This window comes from Struthio camelus, chromosome 14, assembly GCF_040807025.1.
Source record: "Struthio camelus isolate bStrCam1 chromosome 14, bStrCam1.hap1, whole genome shotgun sequence".
In the NCBI taxonomy this organism is placed as follows: domain Eukaryota; kingdom Metazoa; phylum Chordata; class Aves; order Struthioniformes; family Struthionidae; genus Struthio; species Struthio camelus.
The window spans coordinates 1,900,069-1,918,539 of record NC_090955.1 but is presented as its reverse complement, the minus strand read 5'-3'; the positions used below and the strand labels follow the sequence as shown (position 1 = coordinate 1,918,539).

Sequence of the window (18,471 nt, the reverse complement as noted above, 5' to 3'; positions counted from 1 at the left end):
AAGACTGCAGACTTCATGGTCTGGTTTAAGACCTGTGATAGTTAATGAAAAGATTCGCATTGACTTACCGGATCTTGAATGCATGCATTTTCAGGTGCAGTTACTTCAGAGGGGATTAATCTCACAGATGAAAATCCCTAAATTCTGGGTTCCACTTGTAAGTAAAGTGCTTATGTTGTTAGACTCTCCTTACAGTCAGGGGAGATCTAGTCAGTACATTCGGTGGGATCTCAAGAAACTGTTCATTTGACCGATTGAAGTGTCTGCTTCAGAGTAAGCTCAGTAGTTCTCTATCAGGGAACTACTGATTCACATGTAGCCATCAGAATCCAGGTGTCTACATCGGTGAGCTGAGTCACCACCCCTGCTCCAAAATCAAACGGTGAGGCTGGAGTTCTGTGGCGTTCCTGTGGCTTTGCTAATAACAAGCGCAAATTGGAAAAGTCTGCCTCAAACTATATTAAGGTCGCTATTTGAGATACGACAAACTTTTATGTGAGAGCTTGGTGAGTATGTATGTATTAAAACATTTCAGGAATTAGAACACTTCTGCAGTTCAAAGGCCTACAAGGGCAAACCTTACCTTCCAACCTGTGTCCTTTATATTTGCTTCACAGCAGCACTCACACCTGCAAGCCACTGTTTTAGTTTATGGTATTCATATGAACTGCTGCAGCAGGTCAGAGCAAACGTGCATCTCGTTCAATATTCTGTACCCCACTAGTCAGTGCTAGTAAAGACTGCCCAAATGGAGTATAGCAGTGCAAACCTATAGTGATACTTTTGCAGACAACATGCTGTCCTCTACCCTGCATTAATCTGTATGTGTGTTTAGTGAATCTGTGTAAGATCTTGGAACTCACCGTGTCCTCCAGAGGAGCACTCCACAGCTGAAGTGCATGTCTGTGGAGAAACACCTGCTTATATTTACTGCTATCTCTTCGGCTCCAATTTTGTGTTTTAGAGAGAAAGTGAATAAACATTCCCTGTCCACCTCTGCATGCCAAGCATGATTTAATAACCATCTCCTCTCCTCTTCAGCCATCCTGTTTCCAAGCTGGGGAGTCCCTGTCCTGTGGCAGATCCTTGTGCAGTAGCGGATCCATCCGTACCTTAGGCTACCCCTTTGTGAGCAGGCTGGTGCCTTCATGTACTTTCTGCCCTTCAAGTTTTACTGCTTAGTACACGCTTATAGTTTTAGCCAGTGTAAAAGGCCCCAGAGTAGTCATACCTGTATGGCTGACTTTCACCTTACACTTGGTTTGCTCTGAGGAACACCTCCTAATCATAGTCCCCAAAGCACTTAGCATATTTTTGTTCTGTAGCTATGATGTGATTTGTAGTTGTTTTATGTGAAACAGGACCCTACTAGGATGAAACCTGTGCTGCCTTCCAAGAGCTTGCTCTAAACTACTGTACTTTTTTATAATGTTTTGTTAGAGAACCCCATTAAATTGAACTGATTATCCTCAGGTGGGGGGTGTTTTTTGCGGTGCTGCTATGATGATTTAATTGAACTATATTGCATTTTTAGTAGTCGTTTGAGAGAGGGTCATTAAAAGACAATATTTTATATTCAGAGCATTATTCCAGTGTAGAGGAGATGAGGATTATAAGAAAAAGAAGAGGAGAGTCCAAGGACTCTAGAAAGTTTTGTTTCTGTTTCTTAATTTCTCCCCTCCTATGGATGGAAATATATGCTATTTAAATAAATCTTAGTTTTTACTGAATTTACAAGGTTTTGAGTCCCAGAAAGCGGTAGGCACTGTTACTTATCTGCAGTAATGAGCTTGTATGTAAATCTTTGAGAGAAAATGGACTGCAGCAAGACTGAGAACTGATGAGAAACCCAGGCAGGACCTAATGGGAATATCTTTTGATAAGAAAAAAGAAATATCTTTTGATATTTCCAGTCAGTCCAGCTGTCGTCTGCTGGTCCCATCTCTAGAGATGGTTGGATTTTGAGACTTTGCAGAATGGTGTATTTATATAAGCTTTTAAAAGATGGGTACATGCATCAGAGCTTTATTCACTTTCACCAAGATGCTTTGAAATACAAACATAAGTAACAAAATGCCAATTTGCTAATGATACTTCATGAAATTCTCTGTTGATAAGATTAGACCACATGTACTTTGTTGTGTTATGATCCCCTTATGAATCTCGAGAATCGTAGGGACCTACGATTCTAGAGAACTTCAGGATTAGCACCATATGAAAAGAATTGCTTAGAGCTTCAGTTAAACTTGGAAACTGGGGAGTAAAATAGTGTGTGCTAATTAGAGATCAGTTCCTTAGAGGAAGGTTTGGGATGGTTGCTGAAGCATACAGAGAGGAGACCTTCATCCCATTTGACGTACACAGGAGTAATAAGTAAATCTCTTCTGTCTTGGTTTGGCTAAGATGCAAGGAGTTGGCGGTTAAACAACAAGTTATGGAAGCTACATTCCTGTTCTTTTCTTTTTTGAGAAGTAGAAATACCTTTCCTTTCTCCTTCTGCTAACCCTCCAAGTCCCCTGTCCTGCTGTCCTGTCTTCTTTTGTTTTCCTGCCAAAACTTTAGTTGATAATTTCTAGCAAAAAATGGTGAATGCCAAATTCTGTTTGCTTTTGGATGCTTACCTTTGTAATTGCCTGTTCTGGTCCTGTGCTTTGTTTTTTTTGTCCTCAGTAATGCAAGGCCCAGAAGTTCCTGTCAGTCTATTTCCATGTACCCTATATTTTGCAGAGCCTTTGCAAGCCAGACACTTGGTTCATGAATGATTTTTTTCATATTGTAAATGCAGGTCTCTTCTGTGGTGGAAAAGTGAGAAAACAGGTTTCCTTCCAAAAGTATACTTAAAAGAATTCTAATCCTCCCTCGCTTCCCACCTAGAGTTGTCATTTTGTCATTGCTATTCTCTGGATTTCTCGTTCTTTGAAGAATTGACAAGTCTTTACTTGCCCTAAGAGGTATATAACAACCAGGAAAATACCATTACCTGGGAGAAGGTTAAAATGCTATGTTACTTCTCCAAGAAAAAATGGATTGGGAACATGGGAACACTCCAAATCACAGTGAGAAAAGCTTTGTCATTAGAGATCATTTTGTGCTTGCAATTTATAATGATTCTCTATCCAGAGGTGGCATCATTATTACTAGGGGGGAAATATCCCAGCAAGAGCAGCGCAGCACTAAGCAGGCTCCTAAATCACAGTGTGGCGTTCCAAGAGGCAGTTCAGACAAATAAGACCGTGTCATAGAGCATGGGACTCTTTAGTGTATGTGAAGGTTGCAGGAAATTGCTTTTTGCAAGGGAGCCAACTCAGCCTTGGAAGCTATTGCTTGTGAGCAGTGTTGCAGTCAGGCATTTTAGGAAGCAAAACAAATAACTGGAGATTAGAAATGAGCGAGACTAGCTGCCCACTGCCCACGTTTACTGTGTGCTGGGAGGTGAGAGGCATCTGGCCTGGAAGTTTTAAAGGCAGGTGACATGTCTGTTTTTCATTTGCCTTCATGGCACAGAATCTCAGCTATATAAATTCAGATTTTGAATGTATGTATCTTAATCTTAACACTTATTTATAGGAAAACAGAGTATATTGTATCAGTTTGTTTGTTCCTTACTTGGTGCGCTGAAACTCAATCTCCTTTTAAATTTGAATCCTATGGTTACTTGCTTTTTAGGAAGGTAACCTTGCTGAGTTACCCTTTCTTTTGGGTTCTGGTACCACGTGCAACTGATGTATTGGATGTATTCAAGAAAACTCTCTGGAGCCACAAGCTTCGCACGTAGCATTAGAAATGCTATTGTAAATGACTGTTTTGTTTTGTTCTTGTTGCAAATTTCAGTTTAGGACTTAAAATTTGCCAGTTTTGAGGATTTATGAACCAGCTGCAAGATTGAGATGCTTAAGTGGTGTTTTGTGTTGAGCATAGTTCTGATTTGTTTCACTGTTTGGCAGTACATTATGCTTTTAGACACGATATTTTTGATGCTTAGTTTCCGTCTCTTACCACAGCCAGAGATCTTACCGCCTACAGTTGTTCCTAAAGGAACTGTGTTTTATCAAGTGTTCTGACACTATTTCTGAGAACTTTGCCTTTACTATTTTTATGCACAGCACAGTAGAGCTGGTCTTAGTCTGACTAAATCAGACTCCTGAAAGACAGAGGGAGCACTGCATTATTTTTGGACTTACGCCATGCTAGATTATACGTTGTTTTGCAGTCATTGTTCATCCAATGGATCGACGGACACTCCCAGGACTTGTTTTCAGATCTTCGGTTAGAATTCCTTTCAGTGTAGTCCTGATATCTGAATTTGGAGTTCCTCTTTTCTATTTGATTTCTATTAGATAATAGGCATTTCTTGTTAGAAATAGATATATGGCAACATTTGAAAAACAATGCTATTTACCCAGGAATCTGGTGGTTCAGACTCGGCCCTGGGTCTTCATCTAGAACTCCTTTGGCGTAGAGACTGTCTCCTTTTCCAGGTTTTTATAGGGCAGTCCTGATCTTAGCTGGGTCATTTAAGCACTATTGTAATAAAAATTAAAACAACAGTGAAAATGTTTTAAATGTGTGAAGCAGAAGTGGAACATTTATTTTATATTGCTTTTTTCTAAATGGTTACAATGTATGGCTCAAATGTACTTTTTGTAGTACAGATTTTGGGAAGCCAATATATCATCAGTGCCTTCTAGTGCAAGTATGTAGACTGAATCTGTTCTCAACTACTTTGGAGCGTTGCAAAGTGAGTAAACATGAGATCATGAGCAGGGATGGCTGTTAATATGAGACGCTGCAAGACTTGTCCTTGTTTTCTTTATTTTCTATCCAGCAATGAGAACTTTTCTCAGTTGTTCATAAGGATGATCTTATACCATGCTTAAAATTTAATTTAGTCTTCCAGTCTTGAATTTTGTATATTGCTGGAGCTTAACTGTCATAATAAAAGACAATTTTTGAGATGATAAAACACACTAGGAATGTCATTAAAAGGGGAGCAAATCTGTGGCACAAAAGAACTAAGTACTAGTGAATAACATGTACTAGAAACATTTTGGATATTTTGTACCAGTTTAAGTCTTCTGTTGTTTGGTTATGATGAAACATATGAAAAACTGGGTCTCTATAAACAAGCTTAGCGAAAACAAAATTTTAGAATGATTCAGTAGAATCTTTCTATATAGAAAGCTTCTAATTTAAGTTTGCTGAATATCCGCAAGGATGCCTTCTCTTGCATAAATTGTCACAGTTTCATGTTTTAATTTTGTGTTGTTATTGGTGCACGTTTTATTTTTACAATGAATTCTGATACTACGGAGACTGGATTTAAATTCTAGCCAATCTGTACACCACTGCCGCTGTGAACTTCTTTTAATGCTATATCCAAAAAACTTCACAGCTCTTTGTAACGAGGATATTAACTTTTTAAAGTGAAGAAACAAGAACCTGATCCATGCCTCTTGAATCTTTAGAACTTTGATTTTGGACATAAGGACCTAATTGTCATTTCTGAATCTGTCTACAAGTCAATCTATTTGATTTAAAGATCTCTTTCCTTGAGAATTCCACATATTCTGACCCTTTTATTTCCTTTAAATGTGATAATTTAGTGTTCCTGAATTTTTCATTTTGTGTATCTATATTTGTTCTGGGTGGAACTGCTGCTAAGTTACACCCACAAATGCAGTCAGGATCAGGTTCGAATTGTTTTCTCTGGATAAAATGCCTGGATATATTTTAATTCTTAATAAGTTAATTTCTTTTCATTCGTGGCTGGACAGATTGCCAAGGAACATTGCTAACAATGAGCTGATTTTAATAGATAGAAGTCCCTGTGTATCTTACCTGCCAAAGTTGGTGTTATGGAATGGGCAGTTGTGGAAGTGATGCATCACCTTTTGACTGTGTGTTACTGTTTTAAATAGAAGAGGGATCGGCAGTAAATTAAAACCTTCGTTGCTGGATGACTGTTTGAGAGCTTATATATGAAGTATACTGATGGCCTCAGGCCAGTTCCTAGCGAGCTTTCTCTCTTAGAGCACTCCTCATCACTTACAGGGGGCTATGTTTAGAGTTCAGTAATACAGTTAGAATTTCTTTTGCTTACCTGATTTATGGTGAATTTACAGGTCTGGGACTGGAAATTTTCCTAAACTAGATTAACCTAACTGAAATTCATATTACTTTCTGCACTCGGCGATAACCAGTAAGTCCTGTAAAATGGGCATTGTCTCTTCCATAGTCAATCTCCAAATGAAGGTCTTTGCACAGTGATTAGTGATTTGGGGACGTGCTGGATATTTTGCATACCTAATTTCCTGTCATTTAAAGGGTATTGGAATGTCTAGAAAGTGACTTTACTGATTCCTTGAAACCTAGTTCTCCCAGGAAGAGTCTCCAGCGTAGATCTTGGGGCATGCTTTCTTGGTGGCATGCGGAATATCTGGTGATATCTGTCCTCTAGGTAAATGGGACTTGAGCATGTCGTACTGCCATCACGCGTCACTGGAGACAAGCACTTCCTTCTGTTTGTTTATTTTTCCTGTAATAGTTTCCAAGGAGCCAGGTATTAACACAGCCTGAGCAGACCTAAAATGGAGGTCTTGTATGCAGAGGAGATATACTAAGGAAATAATAAAATAGGGAAGCCATGGAAGACAAGGTTTTTTCACTGCTTTTCCATGTTCTCTCTTGTCCTGATAGTATTTCCTGCAATGCATTTTGGAGAAAAAAGAGCAGTGAGGGATGGTGCTGTGCACCAGGTTTTTCATTGATTTGTGGAAGAAGATGGTATGAAGATCACGGACAGGAGGTTTTGGCCTAGCGGAGCGTGGGAGTGGCCTTAGCTGATCAGATTTTTTGCTTTTCTTTTTCAAAACAAACATAGAGCTGTGACTTTACTGAGAAGCATCATATCAGCTGGAAGAGGAAAAGGAGGAGAAAGTAGGTTCAGGGATTCAGGGCTTGCAGCTGGTATGTCTGGAGTGCCTGAAGCAGCTGTTTGTGTCTTTGTGAAATAGCCTGGAATTGCTGTAAAAATCCTATTGGAAGTTGGTCCAAGTACATTGCCGGTTGGTTTGGCTGTATTCAGCATTGTGGACATGGGCCCATGCCATGCCAGGGGAGCGTCCAGCCTTGCCTCTTCAGCAGACCAAATGGTGGCTGCAGTGGTGGAGATGTGTGAACATAGCGATGGGGAGAGGAGTGCTGTGGGTGGGCTGAGGAGCTGCCAGCAGCTCCTGCAGCTCTGGGCCCAAAAATCAGTCTGGAGAGAACATGCCCACGTCCTTAGGCTGTGGGCTAGGGAAGTTTCAAAGGAAGTCTCTAACACAAGCTGTGTATAGCAGGAAGGAGAGAAAGTATATCTTTCCAGATTGCTTTGAAGAAATGAGTATCCCAGTAGGAACTGTCAAAGGGTTTTTTCTTTTTTTTTTTTTTCAGTTTTTGATTTTAAAAACAATAATGTGAATTCCTACATATCCCAATGCACATATACCAAAGAATCACCTCAAAATCTCTTCTTCACACACAACCTCATGCCTCATAACTTTCATTCTTTCTGTAAAACAGATGTGTGAGTCATGTATCAACTTTTCAGTGAACGTTCTTAGAAGATTTTGTGGGTTTTGTGTCAGTGGTTTGAATAACTTCTGTAATGATAACAAGGTGTCTGGAAGAAAACTTGCAAGCTTGGTTATATTTCAAGAATATGAAGTAATTTTTATCGTTGTGGTTACCTCAGGATGAAATTCAGCTTTTTCCTGGAAATATCCTTGAATAGTGGCATGAGAGTCTTCATATAGGGAGAATACTGATTTGTTTAAACTCAGTCTTCAGGGTTACTGCCGCTGATTTCTTCTTCTTTTTAGTACAAAATGTCCCTTCCATAGAATATACAAAATTTAGCAATAAAAGTCATTGTAGCTAATAAATTTTAGATGCAGAATATATAAATATATGTTAAAACTCAGCAGTGACGTATATGATAAACAGTACAAAAAACCAGAAAAATTACTATATGCCATTCCAAGTCATTCCTTCTCCCTTGGGCAATCCCAAACTTATCCCATGCTGTTTTATTTACTGTGTGCTCCCCCTGTGAAACATGGGATTTACTTTTCATTAGTTTAATTTCATGAAGCTTTCACTATAGGGCTTCACTGAGTGCGTTCTGCATATGAATGGCAAAGGTACCACCTTGATTGCAAGAGGAAGTTGACGGTTTTCTTTTAGGAACCCCTCAGTGCTTGAGGAGTTGATATTTTGTTGTCTAGATTAAAAAATCTAGATAGAATCTGTACTTTAGCTGACCTTTTCCCGTCCTTCCCCCTTCACCTTGCCAACCTCCCCAATTTTAGCATGTTTTCTGTTTGTATAGGCTGTATTTGGAGGGTGGTGGTGGTGGTTTTTGTGTTTTTTTTTTTTTGCAGCTTTTGCTGTGCAGTTAGAGAGCTCTTCAAGTCCTGTGGGTGGAGGAGCAGTCGTGTTGTGCCATGCTGTGTTGTGTCATGCTATGCCAAGCTGGGCCATGCTGTGCCAAGCCATGCTGTGCCAAGCCAAGCCATGCCATGCCAAGCCATGCTGAGATGCAAGCGCACTGCCGGTGGCTGGGAGTCTGGGGCCAGCTGGCCTTGAGTAGCAAGGAAAGAAAAAGAAAAGATTTGAGGCAAATACGTAAACTTAATAACAAGCTCACTGTGGCTAAGTGAAGTGTGATTTCTCCTTGATACCTCAGGATTTCCCTGCATGAAGAAGAGCCCTCATAGTTCAGCTCATGTGCCTGTGTCAGAGATGGATGCGGCCTGGTGTGTTTAGTAAGGCGCGCAGGTCAAGTCCAGGGGCACTGACATCCAGAGGAGTTTGAAATGGTTCCCACACCTCTACACAGCAAGCAGACTTCCTTGGGGACATGCATGCGGTGAAAATGAGTCTGTTGTGAACAGTTGCTCCTTCTAACAGAGGCTCCAACCCATTTTAGTGACAAAGCAGCACAGAAACACCCTGTCTCCTCTCCCCCTGCTTGGCAGCGGCCTGGCCCAGGCACCACAGCCCTGCTCTTCCTGGGTGCTCTGCAGGTGCCGCACTCCTTAGAGCGTCCTGCAGAGCCTGCAGGGTGCTGAGGAAAGCGTTGCGGAAACGCAAGCAGCGCAGCCCTCGGCTGAATGAAAGAAACTGTACCCTGGGCAGCAAAAGGGAGTGGAGCTCCACTGTGGTTGAGGGGGCTGAGAGCAGGCTACCTGCATGAGACTTGGGGGGGACAGGGAGGCTCAAACAGTTGCAGCCACCGCTGCTTTTTTGGTACAAAATTGAACAAATGTCAGGCCTTCTAATTACTCTGATGTCAGACTTGTAAGCATGATAAATCCATAGGGGGGAAAAAAGTCTTTAAAAGCAATCAGCTGCTTTTTTTTCCAAGAGGAAGCCATATGAGCCCGTTGCTTCATGTGTTGTTCAAATTCTAATAAACATCCAGGAGGCAGCTTTCAACGGCTGCTAATTTTAAAGCAACATATTAATCACATTAATTGAAAGTTCCTTTTAATAATTAGAAACAGCAAAGATAACTTTCTGCAGCAATGTTTTGAATATTACTGAAAGTGACTCTTCCAAGAAGAGCATCTTTGTAGAGAAATCATCTGAAAAAAAAATTAAATTGTCTCTTTTGCTACCTGATAATCCAATTAAGTAGTGATAAGAAAAATAGCTTTTGGAGAATTTCAGGGAACCAGAATAATACACTTAATGTTGTATCAAAATACCACATAATCATAGGTATCCATGGATACTGAAGCAACACTTTGATTACTAGATACATCTATTACCCTTAAATACCAGAGTTAGGTATTTAATGCCCCGAACAATTTAATGCCTGACTGCTTGAACTTGTACAAAGAATTCTCCTGAGGTTTGCCTTTCAGAGGCACAGCACGTAATCTGTGAGCAGGGGAAAGGGAGGCAGTTAGGATATTTAAGACTTTCTGGCTTCTTCCAAGTTCTGGTGTGCTTTGCAACTGCTGCCACACAGATGGCTTAATTCAGCTGTCTGTCCTCAAGCTGCCTGTGAGCAGAAGCATTGCGTGATATGGCCCAGTCTCCATCCCACTTCGATGACACATGAGTGGGATTTCCATGAAAAAAGTCTTACGATAACCATTTATAGTGCTTGTGCACATGAAACACTCCGCTCTGTGTGGATCTTTATGTTGTTTCTCTGCTGTACTAGACCTTATCACAGCAAGGTTAGTTATTTCATGGCATAGGACCAATCATGAGGTTGAAGTCACGATTTCTTCACAGTAGTTCTCACTTCTCTATTTATTTTGCAGAGCAGGATTGGGAACCACAGAAAAAAATCTGTTCTCTACAGAAGCTGCTAAAGCTACTGGAGGCCTCTCAGGAGGGGGGCGGTATGTGGGGCTTCTGATACATGTACGTGATTTGAACAGGGCCCGTGTCCACCAGCTTGGCTTTCTTACCTTTTCATTGGCTGAAAGAATCCAATCCTCTTTGCTAATGCTGCTAATGGAAAAAAAAAATGCAAAAGGAAAGAAGTAAAATACGTATTTTTTAAAGTGCTTTGATAATTAGCTTCTGGAGTATGATTGTTGAACAACGATGTTTATAATGGTGGCTCTAGTGCTTTTTATACGATGAACATCTCAACAGACAGGCGCAGTGGTCGTCTTATTGGGGTGCTCCCTTCTTGCTCTGGTGTGCTGTGGTGCTGGGCTTGGTGCTGGCGTTTGTGCAATTTTGGGTAGTTTTGTATCATAAAAATGTCACATGATTCAAGAAATTGAAGTTTGTGAAAATGTGAGGAGATATTTTTGCCTTTTTTTTTAACCTTTTTCAAAGTTTACTCTCTCTTTGCTAGTTTATTTTTCTGATTTTTTGTATTCAGAAAAATATCCTTGATATAATCGGAGATCAAAATCAACTACTTTGAATGTCTGAGTACAAGTTTTCATAGTGAAACTTTTTTTTTGAGGCAAACAAGAATCTGACATACATAGTCTTATGGAAGGGGGGAAAACAGGAAAGCCTGCATGCTGTACTGTCAGAAAAAGCATGGGTTTAGTTCATTGTTCCTGATAGTAACTGAACAAATTGAAGTTTTCCTAGGAGCCATTCTGTTAAAATAAAAGGAGGAAACTTAAGAAGCAGATGTCATATCGTTCCATTCGTTGTGCAAGTGCTCTTTTTCAACTTATCTCTGTTAGCCTGATCATCTTGTTTTTCTCACTAGGCTCAAAATTCCGATCACCCTTTACCACTCATTCTTTCGTTTAGCTTCAGTACTGTTACGTTCTATTCCAAATTAAATAGCAATTGTCTACAAAAATTCCTGGCAAATACTAATTTTGGAGGAAAATGTGATTTCATGCTTCTTAAATCTGTTTGTGAACTGAGACAGAATTCATTCTCTGGTTTTGGTTGGGGGAAAAAGCTTGGGGGAGGAACATGAGCAAGGGCTGAAGGTTGCAGTCCCATCCCATTGATCTCAATAGCTAAGGTATCGCAGTGTCCATGCAGGGTTGCTCAGATTCACTGTCGTACCAGAGAACCATTTACCTTCTGTGTGTGGTAGGTTTGGTCTCTTTTTCGGCACTGTTTATTTTGACTGAAAATCAGTTCATTAGGAGTTGTGTTGGCGGGGGCTAAAAGACAAATTCCCCCAGCTTTCCCCCACGTGTGAACTTTTAAGGACTGAAGGCACTTTAGTTCTTTTCGTCCTTCCCCTCAGATGACGTTGGCTCCAGTGGTTGACTGAGAGTACACAGGATGCCTGCGATGTTCTAGCAAGTCCAGTAATCACAGTGAATCCAGTACCTCAAGGAGGAAAGCACCTAGAACAGAGAGCGTATGAACCAGCACCTTGAAAAGCCTCAGCTTTTCAAAAAGCTTACATCTGAATATTCGGAATAAATGATAATGAGGAAAGTTGGGAATGAACAAATGACGTAATTGTTTTCATCTGTTATATATAATGTAGTCACTCAGGTCAGATCTGGCTTGAAAAATACTTAATTAGATTCAATATCTAGTTGAAAAACAGAAAAGCATCCACAACTTGAATGGCGACTGATCAGTCACCAGATTAGTTTAAGCTAAAGTTTCACCTGTGCTGTTGAAATGCTGCTCCCTTTGGACCCTCGCCTTCCTCCTGCTCATGCTTGAGAGCTAATCACCAAGAGCTTCCACCCTGGCCTGCACCTCCTGGCGCAGAACACACAACAGTTCATGACAGCCCTTCAAGTTTTTCACCAGACAGGGGAAGAAGGCCCAACTTTGCTTTGCATTTTGTTTGTTTGCCAAAAAAATTTGGAGATGCTGATAATTTCGGTTGAAACGTTAGCATTTCTGTGTTTTCTCTGAGTACTGCCAGTGGCTTGTAATGTGGGGAATTTTAATGACTGGAATAATCCAAAACAATTGGGTCAGTCTGCCAAAGTGGCACAAACCACTGGGAAAACTGGAAGCTATAAAACCAAATAATTTCAAGTTATTGTTTGAGGAAATGGTTTGCCATGTTGTCTTATCCTTTTCATAGATTATTGTGCTGTTTTAATGGCTTACTTCTTGGACAAAGGCGCATCTGGAAAGATTGAACTTACCAGGTCTGCTCCTGGTGTTGCATTCACAGACTTTATGTTATTGCAAAATGTTTACTGGCAGCAGAGAAGGATTAAAAAGATGCCAATGTTAGACATATACATAGCCTAGAAGAGAAAAGATACTGTTTCAAGAGTAGAAAGGAATAGAATTGACTTCTGTAGTCATTACTATTGTGATTACTTTTCATATAATGCTTTCTGTGAATTTCTCAAACTCCATCTTTTAGGTAGTTAAGTATTTGCCCCTTTTGCTCTCCCGCTCCCATTTTTACAACATAAGTAGAAGTATTTTAACTTAAGATCTCAGTCATAAGAAGCTCAAATTAGCCAGCTTCTGGAACTCAAAAATTTCTGAGGGGTGAAGGAGAAGAGAGTTTTTCTACTCTTCAGATTTACTTATGCTGTTTTTTCCCAAGACCTTTGCAGTTGTTCTAATAAAATTTGAAAAGGGCGCTAATAACATTAATCACTATCCAGCTCTTTGACTGACTTCTCCATACACTATCCAAATATCCAAGACAATGTGCCACTTTTAGCGAAGACTACAAGCCCTTTTAGATAACAGTGAAAGACAAGAGAAGATCCATTTATATAAATTTCCCAAATATACAGAAAACTAGAAATGATTTTCTGGAGATCATTTTGTACAAGTGTTGTATCTGGCTGTTGAGACGATAGACACATACAGCATAGATGAAACTATTAACCTTGCTTTCCTTTTAATGCAGACTTTGAGTGCAGCTGCTTGCTCTAGTGAGGAGTAGAGTTATTCAGTATATTTGAATCATTTTGTGAGCCACCAACACGTGCCAACATTTGTGGAAATAATCAGAAGCCAGGTTCAGTCCTGGTTGTCTTAACTCTATATTTAGTTAATGGATGGTGTTTTTTTTTAACTTCAAATTCTGCCAAAATCTCTGGAGAGAAAAAGAAATATGCATTAATTTTATGAACTGAAGCTATTCTCCAAGCTGACGTGTTTGCATAATTCCTATTGATGCTGCTGAGAGACTCAACATACATCAAACGAAGAATGAATTAGTCTCTTAAACATTTCCATGAAGTTTTCCATTTCATATTTTGGCGATGTCATTAGTGCTAGAAAGAATCAAAGTCTTAATGATGCAGCTGTGTGCTCATGTACAGAGAGAGAGGGGCCATGTTTGAGCTTTGAGAACACTACATTTCTCTTTCTCCAAGCATAATGGAAGAGCAAGCATCAGCTGCCTGGCTTGCAAATACTGTATATTAGGCAGAGCAAGGTAAGGAAACATGCTGTCTGCTTGCAGAATTTCTTGAGTGCTGTATCTCACAAATACTGTAGTTCAAATCTCTTTAACGTGTCCTCGGCATCCTGTATCTTTATAATGGGCTTTGTGTTTGGTTGCAGAATTTCAATTATTTACCTTTTCTCTTCATTCACTAGCGAGAAATAATGTTACAACAGGAACCTCTTTGTAACCAATTGATAAAAATCATAGTACTCTTAGTTAAAGCAACCCAAAAGATGACTCAGAGACTCCTTGATGCTGCTTCGTTTACGCACTGTCAGGGCTGTTGGCATGCAGAGAAGCTGCAGCAGAATCAGTTTGATGCAAGAGCTCTAAGACTCCCATTAATTGCTATAGCAGTTTGTACTACTTGGAGCATTTGCTGTTTCCTCAGTCAGTCAAGGATAATACATTACTGCAGAAGTTCTATGACAAAATCCTTCATTTACAACTTTCACATTTTTACTGCTTAATTCCCTTGGAGGTTTTTACCTCAGGAGTACTGTGAATTAACTTGACAGTTTAAATAACTGTACACGTGTATTTCCTCCTGTAATAAGAATGCAAGATGAGAACATGAGAGTTAAACTTACTCTATATGTGTCATCTGGACAATATATGTCCAGTTCCTTGGACATCTATTATTGTTAAGGAGTGAAAAATGACATGTGCCTCTGCCTGTAATGAGGCCCTCCCCACAGGCTGAAACGCTTTTGAACAAGCTTATAAGCTTGAATGTAAACAGAAACTCATATGGCTGGTATACATCTGGTGGCTGGTTTCTGTCACCTTAACGTTTCCATAAGAGCTTGTAGTCTGTTGTCATGTGCTGCTCAGTGTGGACTTGAACAAAAATAAAGCAGATAGATCAAGAAAATGATACACATTGACCCTTTTGCTAACTGAGAGCAAATGAGAGTCAATTTGTAATAGTGTCACTTTCCTGGGAGAGACACTGGCAATTTAAAATCTGAATATCCGCCAGCATATCTAAATTATATCATCTAGGTTGTGGTCCTGTTACCTCTTACTCTTTGTCATTTTTGTTTACCCTTGATATGCTCTATATTGCCCCAGCTGTCTCTATTCCTAATGCTGCTTCAGAGATTGCTCTCCAGCCAGTTCAGAGCTCAGAGGGTTGTGGTCAGTGGCGCAGAGTCTAGTTGGAGGCCTGTAGCTAGCGGTGTCCCCCAGGGGTCAGTCCTGGGTCCAGGATTGTTTAACTTATTCATCAATGACCTGGAGGAAGGGACAGAGTGCACCCTCAGCAAGTTCGCTGACGATCCAAAACTGGGGGGAGTGGCTGGCACAGCAGAAGGCTGTGCTGCCTTTCAGAGGGAGCTGGACAGACTGGAGAGGTGGGCGGAGAGGAACCTCATGAAATCCGACAAAGGGAAGCGCAGGGTCCTGCACCAGGGGAGGAAGAACCCCATGCAGCAGGACAGGCTGGGGGCTGACCTGCTGGAAAGTAGCTCTGCGGAGAAGGACCTGGGAGCCCTGGTGGACGCCAAGTTGACCATGAGCCAGCAGTGTGCCCTTGTGGCCAAGAAGGCCAAGGGTATCCTGGGATGCGTTAGGCAGAGTGTGGCCAGCAGGTGGAGGGAGGTGCTCCTGCCCCTCTCCTCGGCCCTGGGGAGGCCTCACCGGGAGTGCTGTGTCCAATTCTGGGCTCCCCAGGACAAGAGAGACGTGGAGCTGCTGGAGCGAGTCCAGCGGAGGGCTACGCAGATGATGAGGGGACTGGAATGTGTCTCCTATGAGGAAAGGCTGAGGGAGCTGGGCCTGTTCAGGCTGGAGAAGAGGAGGCTGGGGGGGGGGGGGGGGGAGGGAGATCTGGTCGATGTGTACAAGTACGTGAAGGGAGGATGTCAAGAGGATGGGGCCAGGCTCTCCTCAGCCCAAGCGATAGGACGAGAGGCAGCGGGCACAAACTGAAACGCAGGAAGGTCCGCCTGAACGTGAGGAGAAACTTCTTTCCTGCGAGGGTGACTGAGCACTGGCACAGGTTGCCCAGAGAGGTAGTGGAGTCTCCTTCGCTGGAGATATTCAAAAGCTATCTGGAGGTGATCCCGGGCAATGGGCTCTAGAGGGACCCTGCTTGAGCGGGGGGGTTGGACTAGATGATCTCCAGAGGTCCCTTCCAACCTCAACCATTTTGAGATTCTGTGATTTTTGGCTCTTCCATCCAGAAAATGGAGATTGCCTGATCTGCGCAGTAGGTGTATTTGTTGTCAGGATGGGCCGCTGAAATAGCGGCTTTCCTAACTATTTTAACCTTTTCTTCACCCACTTAAATGGTGTATGCCACAACTAATATTAAATACTGATTTTTAATAATAGTTTTACCATAGCAATATAACATCTAGTCTAGTTTTTTTTTTCCCTAGGTACATGCATTCTTTAATGGAAATATACTCTTAACTCTAGAAGTATTAACTGCCATGAATTTCAGGTCTCAGGTCCGATTGCTTCTGTTTCTCTCTGCTCACCCCTTGTAATAATCTGCAGATTACACCACGATGTGTATTTTCTCTATGATAGAGCCCTGATATCTAGGAAAATGCAATTATAAGCATTCTTATTTCCTAATTTAAAAGTTCTTAAAGTTAGTTTCTGATAGAGTTCTTTAAAATGGCAAGATGTTAAGGAATATTGCTCTGGGTCCCTATCAGCTGGTGTCTGGTCTTTGGAATTGCTTCTCTGACCCTCTCAGGAGAGAGGTGCACTTTTTCGGAGTGAGACTTAACGATAGATTGCAAAGGGTTTTTGCAGTAGCTTCAGAAGTGTCTTAAGTAATGATTCCATCCAGCGTGCAAAAACTCTTTGGTCTTGACACTATAAAATATGTCTTCTCCTGTTCTGCATGTCAACATGGGAGCTTCTTGAAAGGATACCACAGCAGGAACATGTATATTTTCAGGTGCCAAATCTGACGCTTTGCAATAATCTGCTCATTTTTTCCTTTCTCTCAATGAATTCTCCAAAGTTCCCAAGCCCTTATTTAACAAGAGAAATAGGAGCCTCTCATGAGAGATCCAAAGTAGCTTAGTTTGGCTTGATGGAGTGCCAGAGAGGGCACTGGTACTTTAAAGTATCAGCTAATAACTTTAAATTCTCCTTAGGCATGCTCGGACAGAGAGATTTTTTTTTTCATCCTGAGGAGCAGAGGGAAAGAGAGGCTGGTCTTCAAACTCAAAGCACGTAGTGGCAAATAGAGATGTATAAATTTATTTCTGCACCGTTTTCAGTTGGTGCCTCCCTGCCAATGGATGCCTTGTCATTGGGGGGGACAGTGTGGTCTGGTTGTGGGAAAGTGGTCAGGGACTCAGAGCCCGAACTTGGCTTGGGGGGTGTCATGTGCTTTTACCCAAAGGGTAATCTGCACCGAACGGGGTATTTCAGGGAAGCTGGATAACTCTTTTTATGAATTTGAGCTGATTTCATCCAGTTTGTCTGGGGAAAAGTAGCAAGATACAACATTTCAGACATATTTGAATGTTTTGAACACATTAGCAATAGGGCTTTATTTTGAAGTGAAGTTTATGTTTAAAAATCATTAATTTCAAAGAAGAAGGTTGGAAAAGGTTATAATAATTGTAAAACAAAATGAAACATTTTTGAGTCAAAAAAAAACTTGGCAATTACTTTTCTGTTTTATGTTTTCTCAGCCTTTCTTTTTCTCCAATTTATTTTTTCCTCCACTGAAACTATTCTTTTCTTCCCCAGAATTTTTGGGTCACCTAGTACTAACAGACTTTACCTGACTGCCAGGCAGCCTCTGGGTCAGCTTCTCTACATCTGAAATAAGGAATAATGATACTGACCTACTTTGTAAAGTGCTTAGAGATCTAATGATGGGACGTGCTATAGGAGGGCAATATTTTGCAGTTTTAAAACAGTGCACTTGTTCTTTACAAATATTCAGTGATTTTCCTCTAGGTGTTCATACGTCTGTTTTGCTGTGTTTTAGGAAGATTATGTTGTCCTTTGACAGATGACAGGCAGATAACCTGTGCTGATGATAAGATGAACCTTCTCCTCTAGAAATCTTTTACCATAGAACACCTTTTCTGTTTCCTCATTTAACTGTACTTTTTAATCGGTGTTTTTAAAACATATCTGTGAGTATCTCCTTTGTCCTGCTGTCTTTTAATTAACTCATCCCCACTACTGTTTTTATTATGCATCTCTAATGCTTTAATTAAGACACTGTGCAGTATACTGAAGAAAGAAGTTAGTATCTAAGATGCCATAAAAGATGAAAGTTTGTCGCTGAGGAACAAAATAATAAAGGCAAAAGTGCACCTTCATCTTCCTACAATGACAAGAATGTTACTGATGATGTGATTTTTTTTTTAAAAAATATTTGTTTCTTAAAACAAGCTAAATGCATATTTCATATGTAATGTATGAAATATATTCAGACTGCGTAGTTCTGTGGTATAGGTGTATTTATCACTATTACTGTATTGATACTACTTTTTTAATATTGCCTGTGCACTTATGAGAAGTATAGTTCACAGACATTTACTTTATCTTGAGGTCTCACTTGCTTGGGCAGCTGCACCCCATTGCAAGATGGACATTTGAAT

The 18,471-nt window shown here is 40.7% G+C and overlaps 1 protein-coding gene across 6 annotated transcripts in view; it reads left to right on the top strand.

Annotated features, from left to right (window-relative positions):
* The window catches only part of GRM7 (glutamate metabotropic receptor 7), a 342,865-nt gene that overhangs the window by 159,445 nt on the left and 164,949 nt on the right, over window positions 1-18,471 (top strand). The gene's annotated exons all lie outside the window — the stretch shown is intronic.